Source organism: Bidens hawaiensis, unplaced genomic scaffold (genome assembly GCF_021521415.1).
Source record: "Bidens hawaiensis isolate Kalapana, Puna unplaced genomic scaffold, B.hawaiensis_p1.1 tig00009970_1, whole genome shotgun sequence".
Lineage (NCBI taxonomy): Eukaryota > Viridiplantae > Streptophyta > Magnoliopsida > Asterales > Asteraceae > Bidens > Bidens hawaiensis.
The window spans coordinates 538,921-561,053 of record NW_027491757.1 but is presented as its reverse complement, the minus strand read 5'-3'; positions in this window follow the sequence as shown (position 1 = coordinate 561,053).

Genomic DNA, 22,133 nt, shown 5'->3' with positions numbered 1-22,133 from the left:
TCCATGCAGGAAATTAAAGAGACAAGGGCAGTAAAGGCTTCATCCTCTAAAAGCTAAGGATCCCTCCACCTTAAACTACCCTTGACAATTGTCTTAAGGATCATTGATCCTGAGAATTACAGCTACCATTGTTCACATAAAAACATCAACAAAAACATCTAAACTTCATAAAAAACGGGCTCCGGCCTTGTCTTCATATCCATCATTTCCCATTACACTAGCTACTCCCTAGCCACATCACCTTCACCTCACCCGCCTCCTTGACCTCCAACACGTCATCTTTGACTCCACTCGTTCTAGCATCCTCGATCCTCTTTGAAGCCCCCGCATCCTCGCTCTCTTCGCCAAAACCAGCTAAGGCCTTCTCCCACATAGCTACATTCCAAGTGGACCTGTCGAAGTTAGGATCCTCAGCTTCGGCGGCCATCTTTATCCTAGCCGTTAATACCGCTTTGCTGGCCCACACCTTAGCCTGTTCGGTAACCTCGACCACTTGTTCTTGAGCCTGGATGTCTGCAAGAGCCAGCTTATCCTCTAGGATCCCCTTTTCAATCTACAACTCCATGATCGGCTTGTCCTTCAAGGATATCCCAGCACGGTATTTGGCGAGTTCCCTCTCCGTGCTGGCCACATTTTCATCATACAAAGCCTTGAAGTTGGCCACTGCCTGCAAGACGTATGCAACTTAAAGACACAATTGAAATGTAGATGGCTAAGGGTAAAGGATCCTTACTTCCGAGAGCTGGTCAAAGATGTCCTGGGCACTGTGGACTTCCACGTCAGGGTCCCTCTTTCTCTTCATGTTGGCCTTGGAGCGGGTAGTCATAGTTTTTGGAGTAGCAAGGCTGGAACCTTTCATAGGTCTTTTCTCAGAGGAACGGGAAGAGATGAGGCTGTCAACATCTTCCAACTGGAATTGACACAACAAGTTCTTACACGTTTTGGATGATGATTTTTGTGCACCTGTCTGAAAAAATATAAGTTTTCTATAGTTCAACGCTTTTCTTTATTTTTATCAATAATCAATAAATTTATTCTAACTTACTTGACATTATTTTCGAGGAACTGGCGGTCCTTTCGTCTGAATCGTTCGCTTCTTCAACAGCAGCCTTGAATGTCCTGTTGAAAGGATCCAATGACAGGAATACCTTCGCCTTCTTAATACCCTCCTGGTCGATGGCGAGTCCTGAGAAGTTGGACACTGCACAAGAAAAAACAAACCCACAGTTAGCCAATCAAAAATACTAGGATCCTCTATCCTCAGGATCCACTACCCTACCCTTCAGGATCCAGCGAGTTAGTAACAAATTCCCCTTTGGAATACTGTCTCTTAGAACGAAAAAGAACTGGTTCTTCCAACTTTGATCATTGTGGGTAGTCTTGTTGATTGGTAGAGGCTGAAAGGGTTTGCTTTTGAAGAGAAATCTGTTGGAACCATGGGTAACGAGGCTGTAGAGGTGAGAAAGGGCTGGAAGATTGAAATCTAAATCCTGTTCTGCAATCAACCTCTCGAGTGTATGCAAAGTCTTCCACATCATCGGCATCACTTGGATATAGCTGACATTCGTGACAAAACCGGATACACCTTAGTACTTACAAACTCGAATAAGCATTTAACCGCTTATTGCGTAACGAACAAACGAATAACCGAACGGGTCTGGTTATGACTCGGATATCCCGGGGGACCATCTATAAGTGATATGCGATTAATATAAGCTAACATATTAGTATTATAGCCTTAGTTTGATAGCAAACTAGTTAAACAAAAACATGCTAATTTAACTACCCGCTATAGATTTAAACGCGAAAGATAGTTCCGAAACAAGCATTGTATCATCCGTTAAGCCGAAAAAGATTTACCAAACACTTGTTGGGGATGTTTTAAGCGATCTGTGAAAATATTTTCGATTTTTACAAACAAATGGTATGTTTTTCTAAATTTACACAAAACTGGCCGAAAAACACTTGTTTTCGCGTTGTTCGTCCTACCAAATATATTTTCCGCGCCAAAAACCGAACCCAAAATAAACTTATACTCGGGATTTCATGTTCGGGCATGCAAAACGAGACTAATGGGCCAAAAATGGGCCCAAAAGGAGCCCAAAAATGCAGCCCGCCATTGTGGACTTTTGTTTTTTCTTTACATAAGTTAAAAACATGAGATTTTTTTGCAACCATCTCACATTAATTCAGATTTCACACACCTACTAAGCTGCTTCTCCTTAAGTTCCAGCCAAACCCTAAGGTAAACACCACATTTTGATCAATTTTATAACTTGTTTAAACATGTTTAAAGTCATATAAACATAGTTTGATTACCAAAAATCAGTTCTAACCATGCAAAAACTCTAAAAATGGTCCAAAAACATGTTTTGATCCTACACATGGTTAGGAATCTAGTTTGAATGGTTTTTTGGCCATAAACACGGATTAGAGGGTTTAAACGACGTCTTTACGGTTCAAAAGTTCGGTTTAGAACCCTAACTTTCATGGCTGGTCTCTTGATGACACATGCTTGGTTTGTTATATAGGACCTGTACCTAGCTTATATAGAAGCACGAGAAACCAGAAATTGGATTAGGAAAGTGAAAACGGGTGAAAACCGCAAAGGTAATGCCGAAATGTTCGATTACGGGCTGTTTAGGTTAAGGTTGTGATGTGCATAATTTTAGGTCATGAAATTTTTCAGGGACATCAAGGACCATATCATTGAGTCCCTGTTCAAATTTGGTAATTTTTCGACCATCCGAGAATATTTGGCGAATTTATTACCGAATTGGGGCGTTTGTTTGGGAAAAATAGTTAAGATACTTGAAAAATTATGAAATTATGTTGGTATCTCATATTTGCTATATTATGATCACATATGAAATTTGGGGTCAATTGGAAAAACCTAGGTATGTTTTGTGCACTTGCGTTTAATCGGACTTTCATAGTTTTTTTTTTTTGCTCGAAAATGATATTTGGCAATATCTTTAGGATCTGGAATTTCTACATGTTATTATGGGAAGTGTTTTGGTTATTCAGGAATTTTGGCAGATTTTTCGGAAATCATTTGGTATAAACGGATGATTTTCGGACTAAATATAGCATATAAAATGATTTTTTTATAAATTAATAAATCAGTAAATAATTCCATAAATATTTTTATGAAAATCTACCTATTTTAATTAATAAGTGGCTAAATTTTCATGATCTAATGATTAACGGATAATTAAGTGTGTTAATTTGAAGATTAAACAAATTCGATTTTGACGAAAACCGGCAGGTTCGTGATTAACGAACCTGTTGGGATATCAGAACATCAAAAACGATCAAGAAACATATTTTCTGATTAATTATGTAAAAATGAACTTTTTATGAGAAATTCGGACAATTTGGGTAGATTGTGCGCGTTTTTCTCCAACTCAAACTGAATAAACGGAAACGAGCCCCGTAGCAAATCCAGACCCCTAAATTGTGATCTTTCTTTATAACTTAATCATTTTATCAACCAACACATTTACCCAAGCTTAAATTCCCATAACTGTTTTCCAAACTCGTGAACGAACAACTTGGCTCAGCTGGTAAAACGGAGAAACTGAGTCAAGTTCGATTTTAAACATCAGACATTGAACAACATCACAATCTAAACCTACTGACACTTTTTGGGTGTTACAGCCACACCCAGACTAACTATACAGCCCAGCTTAGTATAAATATTATGATAATATTAAAATATTAATATTATTACAATATTAACTATAGGGACTAAGTGATAGCAAGGGAAACAGACCATGAGCTGACCTCGCACTGAGTGCCTACAAAACCGTGAGTTTCATGACCCCTCTTTTCAAACTGTTTACAAACTTTTGCCGTGAAAAGCGTGTTTATATACATTATCTATCTGAAAACGGTTCAGGATATAGATTATCTAAACATATATATATGAGAAGTCCCTACAACCATAATGATTATCTGTGTGCTAATGAAAGGTGATTATTATCATTGATCGGTATATTAAGTGAAGATAGTACGAATGACAAAACATAATGAAATTACACGTGACAACATGTTTATACAAACACGTCATATAATGTTAAACATAACTAATTTGGGAATAAAGTGATCTGTAATGGCCATGGGGCTATTGTGGGCGGAAGGGGGGCCACAATAATACTAAACTAAAGTTGAGTATGGCCTATGAGCCAAGATCTGCTGCAACTTACTAAACCAAAGTTGAGTATGGCCTATGAGCCAAGTTCTGCTGCAACTTATAAACCAAAGTTGAGTATGGCCTACGAGCCAAGTTTTGCTGCAACTTATTAAACGAAATAACTTGATTATGACATGAGTGTCAAGAAAATATTATGATTATATATGTTGTGGGCGGAAAGGGGGGCAAAGTGATTGGTAATACGTGATAAATACTATATATATGTGTGTGTATTGTGTATATATATATATATACATACTATGTGGATAGGCGTATGAAATTCTATGTGTAGAAAATAATAATTGTTTGTGTATACAATGTGTAATGTTTGAGTTTACGTGAAACCATTGTGGTTAGAAGAGGGACCATAGTGGTGATTTTAAGTGGAACCGTTGTGGGCGGAAAGGGGGCCACAGTGGTTGATTTTATTTGGAAAATGAAGGCATGAGGTACGAATGAGCAGTCACGATTTTATCATAGTTTCAAACTCTATCATATACTTATACATATACATATCAGTATACAAAGACGTATATATACATATATAAATGTAAATACATTTTCTTATTTACGCGCATACATACAAACTATGACTGTATGGTGCGCAAAAACTGATTTCGTTAAAACTTATAAAACTCACCAACTATTCGTACTTGACCTGTTTTAACATGTTTTTCAGGTAATCAGATATGAGAAGTAATTTCCTGTGCGTTACGTGTCTGATTGGTGATTGATGTCGTGGGCATTTGAGTTAGAAGTAAAGTAATTGAAGAACCGGTTTAATTGTATCACCTAGTTTGTAAAAGATGTTATAACGATTTAATATGTTGTAAATTAGTTAGTAATGTTTCTTTATGAACAATGTATTTGATACCAGTTGTATCTATTGCGTTTCTGTTTTACGCTTCCGCAATTCGCTTAACGGGGTGTGACAATGGATATGATAAAGAATAAGTTATAAGGCTTGAAAACCTATTTATTAGGGATAATGATGCGTTTGCAGGCGACGGTCACGCCACTTTATCGTTAACGGTCCGATTCAAATATGCATAGGGATAAACATAACAGTTGTACTCCATTCACACCTATCATGTCTGGGGGAAATTGTTGGGACCAGGATCTTTGATCCTCGAAAATCAAGTATCGTTAGCAACAATCAGTGAGACTAAGGATCCTTTGTGGTTCAAGGATTCTCAACAGTCAATTTCAATTATATTCTAATCTAATTTTTGCAGATAAAACACGTGACTACTGAAAATTCCTATTCTTGCGGATGAAGTATTTTACCTGGTCCTCCCCGCTCGTCCAAGCTCGTAAACGGTCAGGTTGAAGGAGTAAACAAACGTGACCGGATTCGTAAAAGTTAGTTAGTTTACGTTGTAATCTTTGTATCTATATATTGAACCTTAGCTGATCAAACACAACACTCAAGCACGCTTAGAATTCTTAGCAAAAATACTCTGTAATCATGATCAGCTATTGTTCCACCATTTGTAATCTTTTTTAGTTCAATATAGTTGGTAGTGATAGTTTTCACTACCCGAGGTTTTTGTGCCGGCGGGATACTAGTTAACAAGGGCTTTTCCTCGTATAAATCTTCGTGTTCATTGCCTATAATCGTTACTTTGGTTATTCTGTTCATTTTTGCACCAATCCTCACATACGAATTTGGTTCATTGATCCTTAGCCCGTTTTTAACCGAAACAAAGAAATACTTAAAATTTTGCGTTTTAATTTAATGGTAAATTTAAATTTTGAATAGAAATCGAAATCATATCTTGAAGTTAAAGGTCAAACATCAAAGTCAATAATAATTGTAATTATCATATTTATACTTTTGTTAATTAACAATTTATTTTTTTAGAAAACTTAGCCAATGAACTATAAATTTATAAACAAAATACCTATATAACAAAATAAGACGTTAAAATTGATTAAAAATCATCTCTCGAGCTATACGTACTCTAATGTATAATAAATTGTCATATTGTTAGCAAAAGTCTGATTTATGTGTTATCAAACTGGGTTAAATTAGATCATCTAGACAAAAAAAATAAAAATAGCAAAATTTATATTTTTTAACACTAAAATGTAAAGGAAAAAATCACCTTGCAAACGCCTCTATTGTTAAGTTTCACATATAGCTTTTGAACTCCAACTACAAATGAAAAAGAACATTTAAACAAATATATAATACCTAACTATTAAGAAAATAATTATATGCATATGCAAAGCCTATAAATGTGTACCTTGATTCTTTTATTTTACTCCATCCTGTCAAACTTGTCGTCCATTATTTTTTGCTATAACAAAATACAATAAGTAAGCTAATAAAGACCACAAACAAATTAACATTTGGTTGGTTCTGTATGAACACACTACCATTAACCGGTCGATTTGAAGAAAGATTTTTATTAATCGATGCAAATCCATAAATAATACATTAAAGTAATTGGTAAAAATTATTTTAAATATTACATTTAAAGTTGCTATATGTTCAAATGAGATCATAAACTTGCTATTATAAAAAGTTGGTTTTTAGTAAAAACATAATGTTTTCATAACATCAGAGTATTTCACATATATTTAAAATATATAAGCTGGTTCATAAATCATAATAAGTAACTGTTACTTGAAGGATTGTAAAGATGACTCCTTATATGGTGTAATACTTCAAAAAGAACTTGCTAATCCACTCTAAAGCATGTAAAATTTCTAACTAAAATACTTGTTTAGCATTATAAGAAAAAAATTTATAGAAGAACGAAGGTTTTTGGGTTTGTTCAGGTTTTAAGTAAAACTATTGTGATTGAAGAACGAAGATTTTTTTCAAATGACCGCGATTTTTTTGTTAATAAATAAATAATAAAATCAAGAGTTTTGGTAAAAACTAATTAGGAAAGATTGAATTTTGAATTTAAAGTAATTAAAAAATAATAGAAATTGCCATGTGGCACTTTAAAGAGATTTTGTTAACTATAAAAAAGAAAGGTTTGTTAAAAACCCACTCTTTTATTAGATAGGTAGAAGGTAGATATATTATCATTATCAAAGGTTTAAACCGGGAATAGTCTAAGTAACTAGCCTGGTTAAAGACTTCTAAAGCGTTTTCGTTTGAGTCATTAGTTGTACGGGCGAATCAGATTATGACTAACTTGGATTTTTATATTTTCTGTATTTTTATCATATTGTTAACTTCTTATATTCAGGTCAAGATATAAAGCAGTTTATTTTTTAAATTTATTATATGTATATATTATTTAACTTATTTATGATTTTATTCTGTTTCTTAAGCATGTCTGTGTATAAATCTCATATAATATTGGTTAAAAGATGGTAAAATGTTATATCAGAAAATACAAATAATAAATACAATAATATTTATTAATAATTTATCTATTATAATTATAAATAAATAAAGAGCAGTTATTATCACACTATTTTATAAGAAATTCAAACAAGATAGATCCCAAGATTCCATCTTGAAATGTTGAAGATAAGAAGAAACTTTTTTCTATTATTATTATTAAAACGTTTTTAATAGTCTTTTTAGAGATTAGGAGTTTGACTTTAGATGTTTGGATCTCATATTTAGGTTGATAATAAAACGGACATTAGTAATATCCCATTGTAGAGTAAAAACAATGCTTTAGTTATTTACAAACTTATTGATGTAAAATACTTATCATACAAGTTATATAGTCTCATACGACTTATATGATAACTGTATGAAAACATGGAAAAGGGTGACGACATGCACACCCTTTTCAATAAACGTTATGTTTCAAATGGTAATAAAACGTGATCAATATAGCTTACAACCATGTATATTGTTTAGATGAGGTTTGGTGTCATTTAAACCACAAGAGTAGGAGATGGTTGTCATGTCATTTAATATGTTTTTTTTATTTGTAGTAGTTGTGATTTGACACCATTTATAACAGCATTTGTTTAATGACTTAGATACAAAGTAAAACGAGGTAATCTTAGTGTTAATATGTTGTTGATTATATGGGGGTCTAAAATAATTACAAATGTGTTGAAGAAACACTAACCGGACCCCGGGCAGATTACGGGTAACCTGGGGTTAGATAGATGTTTCCCACGAGGGGTTAGACCCAGAAAAGATGGTTCTTCTGATAACCTGCAAAACAGACACCGTGAGCTTGTCACTGAGAAGGGGGGGGGGGGGTTCCTCCTTGTGACCACCCTCCGGCGTGAGAATCAGACTAGATTGCTCTTTAAATATAAATGTATATTAAGAGATTGCTAGAGCAGATATCGGGTATAATATGATGATAATATGATAGTAATGTGATAAGATATGATCATACCATTTGGGGTATTTATAGCCGAAGGTAGGTTTCCAAGGAGGTGTGGCCGGCTGAATAGTATTCCTGTTCCACCAACTGTGGCCCACGCACGTGCCCTGCTGGTAGTTGGTGGGTAGGCAGCGGCTGACAGTGACCAGACCTGCTGTGTACTATTCCTTTTCCACCAACTGCCGGCTATGCACGTGGTATGACAGGAGTTGGTGAGTAGGCGGCGGCTAATAGTGACATACAGTACAAGAGCATGCTGCTCGCCATACTGTTGTCAATAAGCTGTCGTATCTTTAGTCAGATCTTTTGCCCATACCTCGTCAGGTACAGTACAGAAGATCTTCCCGTATCGTACGGACTGGCTTAGTTGGGCGGGAGTATTCCCCCTCCCGCCTTTGTGCGGGATTGTTCCCGGCTTTGCTCATTCCTTCAGGTGACACTGAGTGATTGAGAGCTAAGTGCCATGTGCGTTTAGCCTTGCTGCGCGGGTGGCCTTCCCTGATGGCTTGTATCCGCAGCTGCGGGGACAGGCCGATTACTTCACCATTGGGAGGCATTTCCTGCGGGAACAGCTTGCGTACTGCGCGTAAGGACGTCACGTCTCTGAGCATGGTTGGTCATGCGGATCCAGTTGGTTTCTGCGCAGACGTCCCTCTTCAAGGTGAGTCTTGCGGGTCCAACTGGGCTCTGCTGGGACCTACCTCTTCAAGTCCCCCCAGTCCAATGTTGTTCTCATGAATGTTCAATAAAGTGAGGTGAACTTTTGGACTTAAGCAAAGGGTTTTGAAAAGGGTTTTTTTTAAGGTTTTCCATGGGGATTCTTCCCGCGGAAGTCCTTGTCACTTGCAGAAATTCCCGACATTCCTGCTTGATCTTTGGGTATGATGCGGGTAGGTCTGTAACCTCCTCGCAAGTCAGGAGCGTTGAGTCCCAGTTGTGTGGATTCTCCATGAGGTTTTGGTAGTTTTGAACATAGTGATCAATTATGTTAAAACCACCAATTCCATCCTGGAGCTTCAAACAATGTAGTTCTCGACGTTCCCTCTATGCGGGGATGTTATTTCCGTTTCCGCAAGCATTGCCCAGAAGATCCTTCTTGGTTTCAATTCCCTGCGGAGCGCTAGGTATGTGAAGGGTTTTGCCTTAACACTGTACCCGCGCTCGTCTTACGGTTACTTTACTTCCAAGGTATTCCTGGCGTCAATTCCCAGCGGGTGCTAGGTATGTGAAGGGTTTTGCCTTAACACTGTACTCGCACCCGTCTTATAGTTACTTGGTTGCCAAGGTATTCTTGGCTTCAATTCCCTGCGGGTGCTAGGTATGTGAAGGGTTTTGCCTTTACACTGTACCCGCACCCGTCTTATGGTTACTTGGTTGCCAAGGTAAGGGGTATTTTCCCGCTTACTTTTGAATCTTTTTGAATTTTTTATTTTTTTTGAAATTCGAAGAGTTGGTGAAAGGATAACAGTCCAAACCTCTGAAACGTCGTGTGACGGTTTCTTCTGACTGTATCAGGACGTGCAGGAAGTTATGGTGACGTGACAGTACATGGTCATTCCAGACGCTTTTTCAGGCGCGTGGGCGCGATTTTTCGGGCGCGTGGCCGCGAAATTAATGGTACGCGTCCTTTCAACAGCTGTTGCCAGCTTGCTTTTTGCCACGTGTCATAGTTTCATTGCACCTTCGATTTATCTCTCTTCCGCATTAAATTCATCGCATTAATTGCGATTAGTATATAAAGGGGGAGAGGGTTCTTTGTAATTCACATCTTTCACTTTTCTCTTCATCTTCTAAACGATTTCCGGCGAATACTCACCTTTTCAGGCAAGCATTCTCTTGAAATCGTTTTCTTCTTTCATCTTGTAAGATGTCTTCTCATGATCTCGAATCTACAGCCGATGACAAGAGTACTGCTGGCGAGCGCCAGTGTGCTCTGCCCGTCGATCTGTATCAGTACGTCGTCAGGAAGTTCATGCTCGAGTCTCTCGAGCCTGAGTTTCCTGAACCCCATCAGACGGTGTACGATGCCCCCAGAGGCAAGATCGGGGTATATGCTGCATTCTTTGTTTATGGGAATCTTAGGTTCCCATTGACAAAGTTTGTTTACCGTGTCCTTGAGAGGCACGGTGTGCACCTGACCGAGGTGCATCCGATGGCGATTGCCAAGATTCGCCACTTCGAGTGGGTGTGCCGGATACTGGGCATTAAGCCCTTCGTCGACCGCCTGATGACCTTCTACTCCTGGAGGTGCATCCAGGGGTGGTACACGTTGATAACCCGGATTAAGGGTTTGAAGATTTGCGCAACCGAGCGCAGTCTTCGCTCGTGGAAGCGGGAGTTCTTCTACATCTCCGCTCGCGCCATCCCCCTTGCCATGAAATTCAAGAATGGGCAAGCACTTCCCAGCCTTCACGCCTCCAACTACCAGGAGGCGGAATGGTTTGCGAAGATATCCCGAGTCCAATCTCCGGTTTACCGGTTTGCGGAGTCCGGGATGGTGATGCTGGGGATGAGCCGGGTGTGGAAGGATGCGGATGCGCAAAAGGTCCCAATCGTCCTTGAATACGGTTCGAACTCTGTTCCTTACGGTATGCTCTGTTTCTTTTTGTTAATTTAGAATTTCTTCTAACTTCTTTCCTGTTTATTTCAGAGGGGAACGACTTGCAGTCGCTCATGTACCCGCGGGAGGCTGATGGTCCCGCTGGGATGGGTACTCGCGCTCTAGACGAGAACGAGTTGCCCATCCTAGAACAAACGGCGGATCGGTTCGTGGAGGTCTATCCGCTAGGACACGAGATCCTTAGCGCCAGGCGGCAAGGTAAGGCGCTATTCAACCCTCGACCCCTCAATGTTGAAACCTCTGCTGGAATTCTTCTAATCGTATGTTCTGATGAGGAATCCGCGGATGGTCCTCCGTTGGTGCGGAAGAAGAAGGCTGCAGGCGGGAAGGGGAAGGAGAAGGTGGCCTCCACTGCCGATCTGGTGCCTCGGTCTGATTCGGAGACCGAGAGTGAAGAGGTGGCGGGGAATCCCGGTGGTGATAAGACCACCGCTCCGGAGGCTGCGACGATTGTCACCTCCGGAGAGCCTAGGATGACAACGGTGACCGGCGTGAAGAGGCCGGCTCCATCGGGTTCATCCCCGCCCGTCCGCACTTTCAGGCTCAAGAAAACCCGTAAGTACAACTTCCTTTAGCTTTTAACTTCATAGCTTTTCGTCATTAACACTTCTTTGTGCAGGCGTGGATGTTGACGCATTCCAGGGTGGAGCGGGGAGGAGTACCCCCCCGCCAATGACGGTAGGCCCGGTCAGCCTACCTGAGGCGACGACCCAGGCGGCTGCGCCTGCGCCTGCTTCCACTGGTTCAGTTGCTCACTCCGTTGAGCCGACTGTTCCAGCTGTGATGACGTCACCGCCGGCTGTGAGTGCCATTTTTACCGCATCTTTCACTGAGCCGGCGGTTACTTTTGCTGCGGATTCCGCGGCGGCGACCGCGGCGGCTTCTACCATGCCTCCGTCATCGGCAACGACGGCCGATCCGTCAGGTATGCATGGGGCTTCTCGCCAACCTCTGCCTCCTTCCCATCTGCCTGACCTCTTGGATGGATTTCCCTTGGGTTCAGGTGATGGGTTTGGCAGCTATCGGCCTGTTATTGACCCTACAGGTGCGTAGGGTTCTTTTGGCCTATTATATATATATATATATATATATTTTATCATCTTTTCCTAACTGTTTTTTGTTTTTTGCAGTGTCGGATTCCAATGAAGTGTATGTTCCACGATGGAACATCCGCCGAGGAACAACCCTTCACACCCCTGTGGAGTGCGTGGAGTGGGCTCGTCACGCTGCTCCCAGTGGTGCGTTGGGGGAAGCCATGGCTAGCTACCAGGAGGGTAGGCTAACCAATGAGCTTCGGGTTCTCCAGGCCCGGATGCAGCCGCGCGTCGAGCTGCTTTGTCGTGAAAACGACAAGTTAAAAGCAGCTCGCATTAAAGAAGTGGCTCAGGCGCGGGCTGTCCGGGAGGAGAACCAAAGGCTTACCGCAGTGGCTGCGGAAAAGGAGAAGGCCTTCAAGCCCCTCGAGGTTGAAGTTCAGGCCCGGCTCGAGGCCCGTTCCAAGGCCGCCCAAGCTGTTAATGAACAGCTTCGGCTGGCTAAGGAAACTGCAAGGAACGCAACCGAGAGGGCCACCAAGGCTGAAGCTGTTGCTGAGCCTCTGCGCGTGGAGAATGAAGAGCTTAAAGCCAAATTAGAGGCTCTCCAGCAGGCTCATGATGCCTTGGCGATGGAAGACGCCAAAAAGCTCCAAGAGATCTTGGACCAGAGGGGGGTGCTTGACCACACTGAGCGGAAGCTAAAGGGCGTCGAAGAGGCTGCGGCTAAAGTAGTGTTGCTTGCCAACCTCAACAAGAGTGAAGCCGAACGCGCCCGTAACGAAGCTCAAGCTGCCCTCCAAGAAGCTCTGGTTGCCAAGGAATGGCTTCTTCGAGAAGCGTTGTCTCAGGTATGCTTCTCATTTCTTTACGCTTTTCTTTGTAAATAGAAAAGGTTCTGATACTTGTATATTTTCTTGTAGGTTGTGCATCGGGTCTTCTCAGAGACGTCTTATGATGATGCTATGAGCGCAGCCCTCAACGCTTCTCACGAGGATGGGGAAAAGGCCGGCTTCCTGCTTGGTCTAGGGTTCGTTGAGAAAGGCATCCCGCCTTCCAACTTCCCTTTGTATAATGTCGATACTGAAGCTGTTTACGACCAAGCAGTGAATCAGTATGCCGCCTTCCCGCATCCGGTGGTGGAGAAGGTGAACCAAGTTGCTGCTGCTGATGATGGGCTAGCTATCCTTAAAGCTTTCCTTGAACCGCCACGTTCTACTGATGGTGCGGGTCCAAGTGGAAGTGGCCCTGAAGCCTGATCCTGAAGATCCCTTCCCACTGGTAGGATAGATTTAGCTTGTATAGATTTATTTTCTTGTAGGCGGGTAGTTACCCGGCCATTCTTGTAATGAATCATTGTGAAATATAAATCTTTGTGCGGGTAAGACCGCTATTTTCTCTGGATTCCTTGCTTTATAAACATTATGACTTGCATACTTTAGTTTAAATTAGCAATTTTCCAAGTGTAGAATAAGTTAACCTTTGAACGTGGTAGATAATAGGTTGAAGTTTTGCTTCCTCTTTAGTGATTGTGCGGGTAGGACCGTCACTTGCACTTAGTAGGATGGCTAAACTTTACCTACGTCTGACCTGCGTGGAGGTTTTCCTCATCTTTTTTGAAATTTATAAGTATTTAGGATAAGTTAACCTTTGAACGTGGTAGATAATAGGTTGAAGTTTTGCTTCCTCTTTCGTGATTGTGCGGGTAGGACCGTCACTTGCACTTAGTAGGATGGCTAAACTTTACCTATATCTGACCTGCGTGTAGGTTTTCCTCATCCTTTTGTTAGAAATTCTCTTTTGAATTAACCGTTCGACGCGCGGTTGTCAATAGGTTAGTGTTCAGTTTCTTCTCATGATTCATGCGGATAGACCGGCACTTTCATTTAGTAGGATGACTGAACTTTTCCACTTCAACTGACCTGCGTGAAGGTTTGCCGTTTTTTGGGTTTATGCGGGTTTTGCCGCCTTCCCCATGCAACGACTCACACTTATGTATGCGGTGAAAACCGGCATCAGTGTTGATAGTTCATGAAGTATAAATGTAAAATCATCAGCGTCGATGTTCTAAGGAGAATCATTTCCATTAGAAGTGGCTCTGGGCCTTTTCTTTACAAATTTGTAATTGATTTACATGCAAACTGTGTAATTGAGCTCCCTTCCATGTTGTTGGGATGGGAGTGCCATCGAGCCGATATGCATCTGGTTCGGGATCTCGTTCTTTACGCATCACGTAGTCTCCACATTGAAGCTGGAAATTTTATTCTTGTTTTCCCCAGCTGGGGTTCTACACGGATCAGCCTGCTCAGCGTTCATTGCGCCACGAGGTGCGCGAGCGTCCCATCTCTGACAAATGCTTCGACCATGTCCTTTACGTCTATGCATTCTTCAGTGTTGTGGCCTTTTGTCCTGTGAAAGTCACAGTATTTGCTCCGATCAGCATTGTGACGATGTCGGATTATTGGAGGCTTTGGCCATGGGAGCTCCTCAGTGGCGAATATCTCGGTGACGCTTTTGGTAAGTGGCGTCCATCTGGAGTTCTGGTTTGACTGTACATTATCCCTTCCGCCTAACCGATGTTGCAAGCCGGATGAGGTGTCAAAGTTTACCCTTGACTGCCAAATGCCTAGCTTCCGCTTTTTGTTTAATCGGGCGGTAAGGACGTTGTCTTCTCTTGTTCTCTGGGTGTAGAGGTTTGTGCTCTGTGGGAGATCTCTACCCAGTTGCCTCTCGGTTTCCGCAAAGCGTTTTGCTGCTGTCATGATGGCATCCCATGTGGATGGCATGCCATCTTTACCCGTTAAGGTGCGGATGAGCTCTGGGTCGTTCGCGCCCTGAATAAAAGCAGCGCGAACAAGATCTTCGCTAATGTTACCCAGACTTAGCTTCTTTGAGTTGAAGCGAGTGATGAAGTCTGGCAAAGATTCATCTTCCTCTCGAATGCATTTGAGGATTGTCCATTGCTCCTCGGTATACTTTCGTTGTTGGCTGAAGTGTTGGCTAAACTTCTGTTGGAAGTCTGCCCAGTCGTAGATGTGGTTGACCGGTAGACGATCGAACCACGCTCTAGCTGGCCCAACAAGCGTCATTTGGAACATGTAACACCACGTAGGTTCCGTCCAATTGCTGACGGTTGCCCCCGCTATGAATCTGTTCAAATGATCACCTGGGTCAGATATACCATCATAAGTGCCGATGTTGGACATCTGTTTGGCACTTTTTGGGGCGATTGCTTCCGCAATGTCCCTTGCAAATTTGGACGTTCCCGCATTTGCAACAGTTGGTCTGAATGTTTTGGAGAAGTCACGTGGACTTCCACCTGTGTTTTTTGGATTGAAGGCTTCTCCAAAACGCCTTCTCGGTTGGGAGTCCGTTTCCTTACGCTTTCCTTTTGCCCTATGGCGAGGGTTCGCGTCGGTGTCGGATTCCTCCGAGTCATCGTCCAAGTATTCTTCGAATTCGTCAGCCTGTTGGACGGAACGCAAGCGTTCGTCCAACTCAGCTTGGAATTCCCTCTGACGTGCCTCCGCCCATGCCTTAACTTCATCGAGTGTTTGGCGGGGGAGTCTTGTTCGTTTCTCTAACTGGGTATCGGTGAATCCCAGTGAGCGATTATTTACTGCACTTACCCCAGCTTGGGTAACTGGGGTAGTGTTCGTAAAATTTACTTCACTTGCCCCGGCTTGGGTAACCGGGGTAGTGTTTGTAAAGACTGTGTAGCCGGTATTCCCCCCAGTAGCTGGGGTTGTGGTTACCGGAATTTCTTTAACCATCTTTCCAGAAGTTTGAAAAAACTGAAAAGAAATGTTCTAGCTTTATGCACGGATGGCGCCAATGAAGAAACACTAACCGGACCCCGGGCAGATTACGGGTAACCTGGGGGTTAGATAGATGTTTCCCACGAGGGGTTAGACCCAGAAAAGATGGTTCTTCTGATAACCTGCAAAACAGACACCGTGAGCTTGTCACTGAGAAGGGGGGGGTTCCTCCTTGTGACCACCCTCCGGCGTGAGAATCAGACTAGATTGCTCTTTAAATATAAATGTATATTAAGAGATTGCTAGAGCAGATAACAGGTATAATATGATGATAATATGATAGTAATGTGATAAGATATGATCATACCATTTGGGGTATTTATAGCCGAAGGTAGGTTTCCAAGGAGGTGTGGCCGGCTGAATAGTATTCCTGTTCCACCAACTGTGGCCCACGCACGTGCCCTGCTGGTAGTTGGTGGGTAGGCAGCGGCTTGGGTAACTGGGGTAGTGTTCGTAAAATTTACTTCACTTGCCCCGGCTTGGGTAACCGGGGTAGTGTTTGTAAAGACTGTGTAGCCGGTATTCCCCCCAGTAGCTGGGGTTGTGGTTACCGGAATTTCTTTAACCATCTTTCCAGAAGTTTGAAAAAACTGAAAAGAAATGTTCTAGCTTTATGCACGGATGGCGCCAATGAAGAAACACTAACCGGACCCCGGGCAGATTACGGGTAACCTGGGGGTTAGATAGATGTTTCCCACGAGGGGTTAGACCCAGAAAAGATGGTTCTTCTGATAACCTGCAAAACAGACACCGTGAGCTTGTCACTGAGAAGGGGGGGGTTCCTCCTTGTGACCACCCTCCGGCGTGAGAATCAGACTAGATTGCTCTTTAAATATAAATGTATATTAAGAGATTGCTAGAGCAGATAACAGGTATAATATGATGATAATATGATAGTAATGTGATAAGATATGATCATACCATTTGGGGTATTTATAGCCGAAGGTAGGTTTCCAAGGAGGTGTGGCCGGCTGAATAGTATTCCTGTTCCACCAACTGTGGCCCACGCACGTGCCCTGCTGGTAGTTGGTGGGTAGGCAGCGGCTGACAGTGACCAGGCCTGCTGTGTACTATTCCTTTTCCACCAACTGCCGGCTATGCACGTGGTATGACAGGAGTTGGTGAGTAGGCAGCGGCTAATAGTGACATACAGTACAAGAGCATACTGCTCGCCATACTGTTGTCAATAAGCTGTCGTATCTTTAGTCAGATCTTTTGCCCATACCTCGTCAGGTACGGTACAGAAGATCTTCCCGTATCGTACGGACTGACTTAGTTGGGCGGGAGTATTCCCCCTCCCGCCTTTGTGCGGGATTGTTCCCGGCTTTGCTCATTCCTTCAGGTGACACTGAGTGATTGAGAGCTAAGTGCCATGTGCGTTTAGCCTTGCTGCGCGGGTGGCCTTCCCTGATGGCTTGTATCCGCAGCTGCGGGGACAGGCCGATTACTTCACCATTGGGAGGCATATCCTGCGGGAACAGCTTGCGTACTGCGCGTAAGGACGTCACGTCTCTGAGCATGGTTGGTCCTGCGGATCCAGTTGGTTTCTGCGCAGACGTCCCTCTTCTAGGTGAGTCTTGCGGGTCCAACTGGGCTCTGCTGGGACCTACCTCTTCATGTGTATTTAAATAGTACAATTTAGAGGTGTTTAAAAGTATCCGAATCCGAATTATTCGATAATCCGTATCCGAACTATCCGAAATTTTGGATATCGGAAAATTCATATTCGAATTCGGATAACATATTTTGGATATATTAAATTTAGTATTTTTTAATTTTAATATATAACCTAATATTGGATCTCACACCCTAGTTTCCTCCTAAACATACACGGCCGCTGCTCACATCTCTCTCATCTCTATTTCTTGCTCCATGCCTCTTCCGGTCAGTGGCCTCCGACCACGTCCTCACTCGTCACTCGGCAGTCACCGGCTCACCGCTCTCTACTACTCCAGCCCAGCCATCGTCGGACGTCACTCAAGCCTTCTGTTCTTCATCCACCGCCGGTCCGCCACCACCACTCCGGTCCAACCTCGTCACATGGCATGGATCTATGAAATGATGATTTGAAAGATTACTTTTAAATCTCAATATGTTTGTTTAAGAAACTTGTTTATTTTGAAAGAATGGTTGTGTTTATTTTGAACAAAGGATTGTTTTATTTGCTTGTTTGTTTGTTTTTGAACAATTTGTCTTTTTAGATTGTTGGATTGGAAAATTTGGGTTTTTTTTTTTTGTTTCATATTTTCAGATATCCGATTCACTATCTGATCGGATATCCGAAGTTTCGGATATCTGAAATTTCGGATTCGGATAGTGAAATCAACTATCCGAAAGGACCGGATATCCGAAGTTCGGATATCCAAAACTTCGGATATCCGGTTTTGAACACCCGTTGTACAATTGCAGCGGTGCGTTTAAGCTGATTTAAAGGTAATTTAGGTAATTACCCTTACTAACATAATTAGAATTTTCATTCGGTGTATATATATGGAGGTCATTAGAAAAGAATAAGCGTCTTTAACCTAGCCACCAAGCTCTAAACCTCGCCTCCCTCGGTCTCTAAAATATTGATATCCATATCACCTAAAGGTCAAAACTCATCATAATCATACACTCTAAACGAGAACTCGCTCAAGAATCATATTTTCTTTCATCACTACGTCACATGAACCAAAGGTACATGATTTAATATTATTATTCCCTGCATTGTCATGTTCGGGATTGATCAACAAAATGTTGTCCAAAATATGCATGTCTAACTTATGAATGAATTGCGCGATTATAATAGTACATTAAAATCATTACAATGGTGTGGTTAAACCGACATTTAATTTAACGGATACGTGCATCTTGCCTTAAAATACACGTACACATGTCATATCCTAAACACTTTTATACATACTCTCTCTTTATAATATATATTTGTTTTATGTGTAATAAGAAACATAAAATATGCTATATACAAACAAGTGCATGAAGGCATGAAGCAACATAAATCATTGCAAACGGAATCGTTTATAATTAATTAGATGGTATTTTAATATGGTTAAGAGTTAAGATACTTGTTCTAAAATTATTAAATTTGGTGTGTACTGAATCGTGGGGTGGAAGCATAAACATGTGTAGACCTTATGTATACTATATTAGAATATAGAATTAAAAAAACACACATGTGAATTATAATATATAAAATATTTATTGGGACCAAACAATACTATGGATTTGCGTATACCATGTGCCCTCTATAGAGGTTTTCATGTCATTGTTTATATTAGGGATGAGCTTGGCACTGATCCTTAATTTCTCGTTCCTAAATATCATAAAAATTTAGTAACGGTACTAAAAATGCTTGATTCAGTACTGATACTGTAGGCAAAAATTCGGTGAATATCTCGAATTTCTCGACCTTGATTTTCTTAAAAACTTGAAAACAATATCGATGATGAAATACTCAGTTCGATACCAGTACCGGTACCATTTGCTTATCATTAGTTTATATAAAGTAAGTTGTAAGTTCCTTAAATACACTTTTAGTTTTTAATTCTGACCAATAATTTGATTTCTTATCTTAAGTTAATCTTCAAACTAGTTTCCTTTCATTTTACAATGAAAAAAAAAGGGTTTTGATAATGTTCGCCATCGACTTGTCAAACGTCTAATACAACATAGATAAACAGCGTAAACCACATGTAACGAAATAAGTTGGGATTTGATTTCTCAACTTTGTTTTATGTTATGTACGTGTATAATAAAACACTATTGTCAGTCTAAATAGAAGGTTAACTAATAATGTATTACCTCCTAGTTATGACTATCGACTAGTGACCTATTAGTATTATGAGGTGTTAGCTGGTAGGAGGGTAGGTTCAGGGCCGGCTCAACAAATGTGGAGGCTTAAATCGAAATAAAATTTTGGGTTTTTTATAATAATTGTTAAGAAAAAAATTGCTTATTACAAGAAAAAATATTGTTTACTACAAGTTTTGAACTCATTACCTATAGTTTAGTAGCAACCAAAACTACTATCACACCATTACATTACTTAAAAATTTACTTTACTCATTATAATATATTTATATATAATGGTTTTTTTTTTACTTGGAGACTTATTTAAGTGTGAACCTAAAAAACTAACTTATTTTCGTTGGCTCATGAACCGGCCCTGGGTAGGTTTGATATCAATAATATTTTATAGTCATTACCTTTGCTGCTTCTAAATTCTAATAATCTAATATCCCAACTATAAAGTTGTTTTGTATTCTTAGCCGGATGAAATGTAATCTTTGGTTCAAGCATCTTATATATTTTGGGAGGATGTTTGGTGAGTGGATTGGATTCATATACATGGTGTATAAATATATTGTTTTTGATAGGAATTTGAGGGCATTTTATGTACCTTATTAAATTAGGGCTAGCATGTAACTTTTAACTGCAACTCTAACTCATTCGAGAAAACCTAATCACAACTCGAAAAAACATAATCCAAACCAGAACTTTAGTAATTATAATCGGTTAATGTTTTTGTTTTCAGGTAAACCCGGAAATGCCGAATAAATTATGTGATCTAAAAATCTGATATTAGGTATAGTCGATTCAGTTCGCGTTCCATTAGGCGAGACCATAGCATTCTTTTTATTCCCATAGTAATTCGGTTTAGTTCACACTTTCTATAATTTATCGTTGATCGATTGTTTTATGGTTGAAAACACCTATGTTTGTTTTGGTCTACATTGATTCATCATCCCCTTATTATCAATGTGCGGTTTTGTGATTGATCATATTGTGTAAATTGTCATGTCATTTTGATTTAATTTTAACAATGCATTTTTTTTTCAATTACTTTAGTTTTTTTTGTCGAATACTCGAAACCCAACTAACACAGCTTAATAAGACCCGAACCTAACCGAAAGTGATTAGAGTCGATTGTGGTTCAGGATTTAGAATTCCCAAACCTGAAAAACCCGACCTAAGGAACCCAAAATATCAACTCAAAGAAAACTCCTAACTAGAGCACAATTTGTTTTTTTTTAATTATATTATATTACACTTTCAGATTTAAAACTTCACAATTGTAATCTTGCCAATGAGCTAGTGTTGGAGTGGTAAATGAGAGACTTGATGCTCTATGCCACCCAAGTTTGATTCCTGCCCCCAGCATTAAGTTTCAGAGGCACCAGGGTAATGTTGGGAGACTAAGCGAGTAGGTGACTCTCACTGGTCGGATCCTTGAACTGAAGGGTTTTATCTCTCCACATTGTTGTGCCTTTGAGCATGTTTTCACGGGCATTAGCATTGGGTGATGGTTTTTCCTAGATCAAAAGATAAGTGAATCACGATGTGATGAATTTAACCAATAACCCGTTTAAAGGATTTGTTATCTGTTAAAAAAAAACAATTATAACCTTTCTCAATAACTGCACTTTATAGAAGCATTAATTTGTTCGAAAAGACAAGTCACTTCATATTAATTTCCCCCCATAAATATATTAAACACAATATCAAAATTAGGATTTCTTGTTGACATAGTGTATTAAATACCCATAAACATTAGAAAAAGATGTCACATGTGTAAGTCCTGTTTGAGATAGAACAAAAAGGGTGTTTAAGCTGGGTTAGGAGATTTTCTCAACTATAGATGGGTTCTCCCTTATTGATGGAATGAAGATGATTGGGTGAGTTAGTGACCCGTCAGTGATCTGAATTGGCCATTCAAAAAAATCTGTATATCTAGAAGAGAGGAATTACAAAAACATGACTAGAATCGAGTTGGGTTTAACTTGAGTGTCAATATAATTGAATGAGTTATAAATATCATTAATTACTTTACATGAGTATCTTGCTACTCTTGTTAATATCATATGACGTATATAAACCACACGACTATCTAGCCTAAAAGAAGCCTCGCATTAGCAAATATCATCACATCTTACGGAGAGTACAATATCTTATAAATAAATATCTCAAACTATCGTTATGCTTTGATATTGGTGTTACATAAGGTCATATTATTATTGATTCGATGTACTTTTATGCCATTTACAAGGTGAAGCCACATACAAAATATATACTTTCGTTAAATTAAAATTTTAAACATAATTTCTATCGGTAGATAAATGCGTGTGTATATGCTTTATTAAAAAA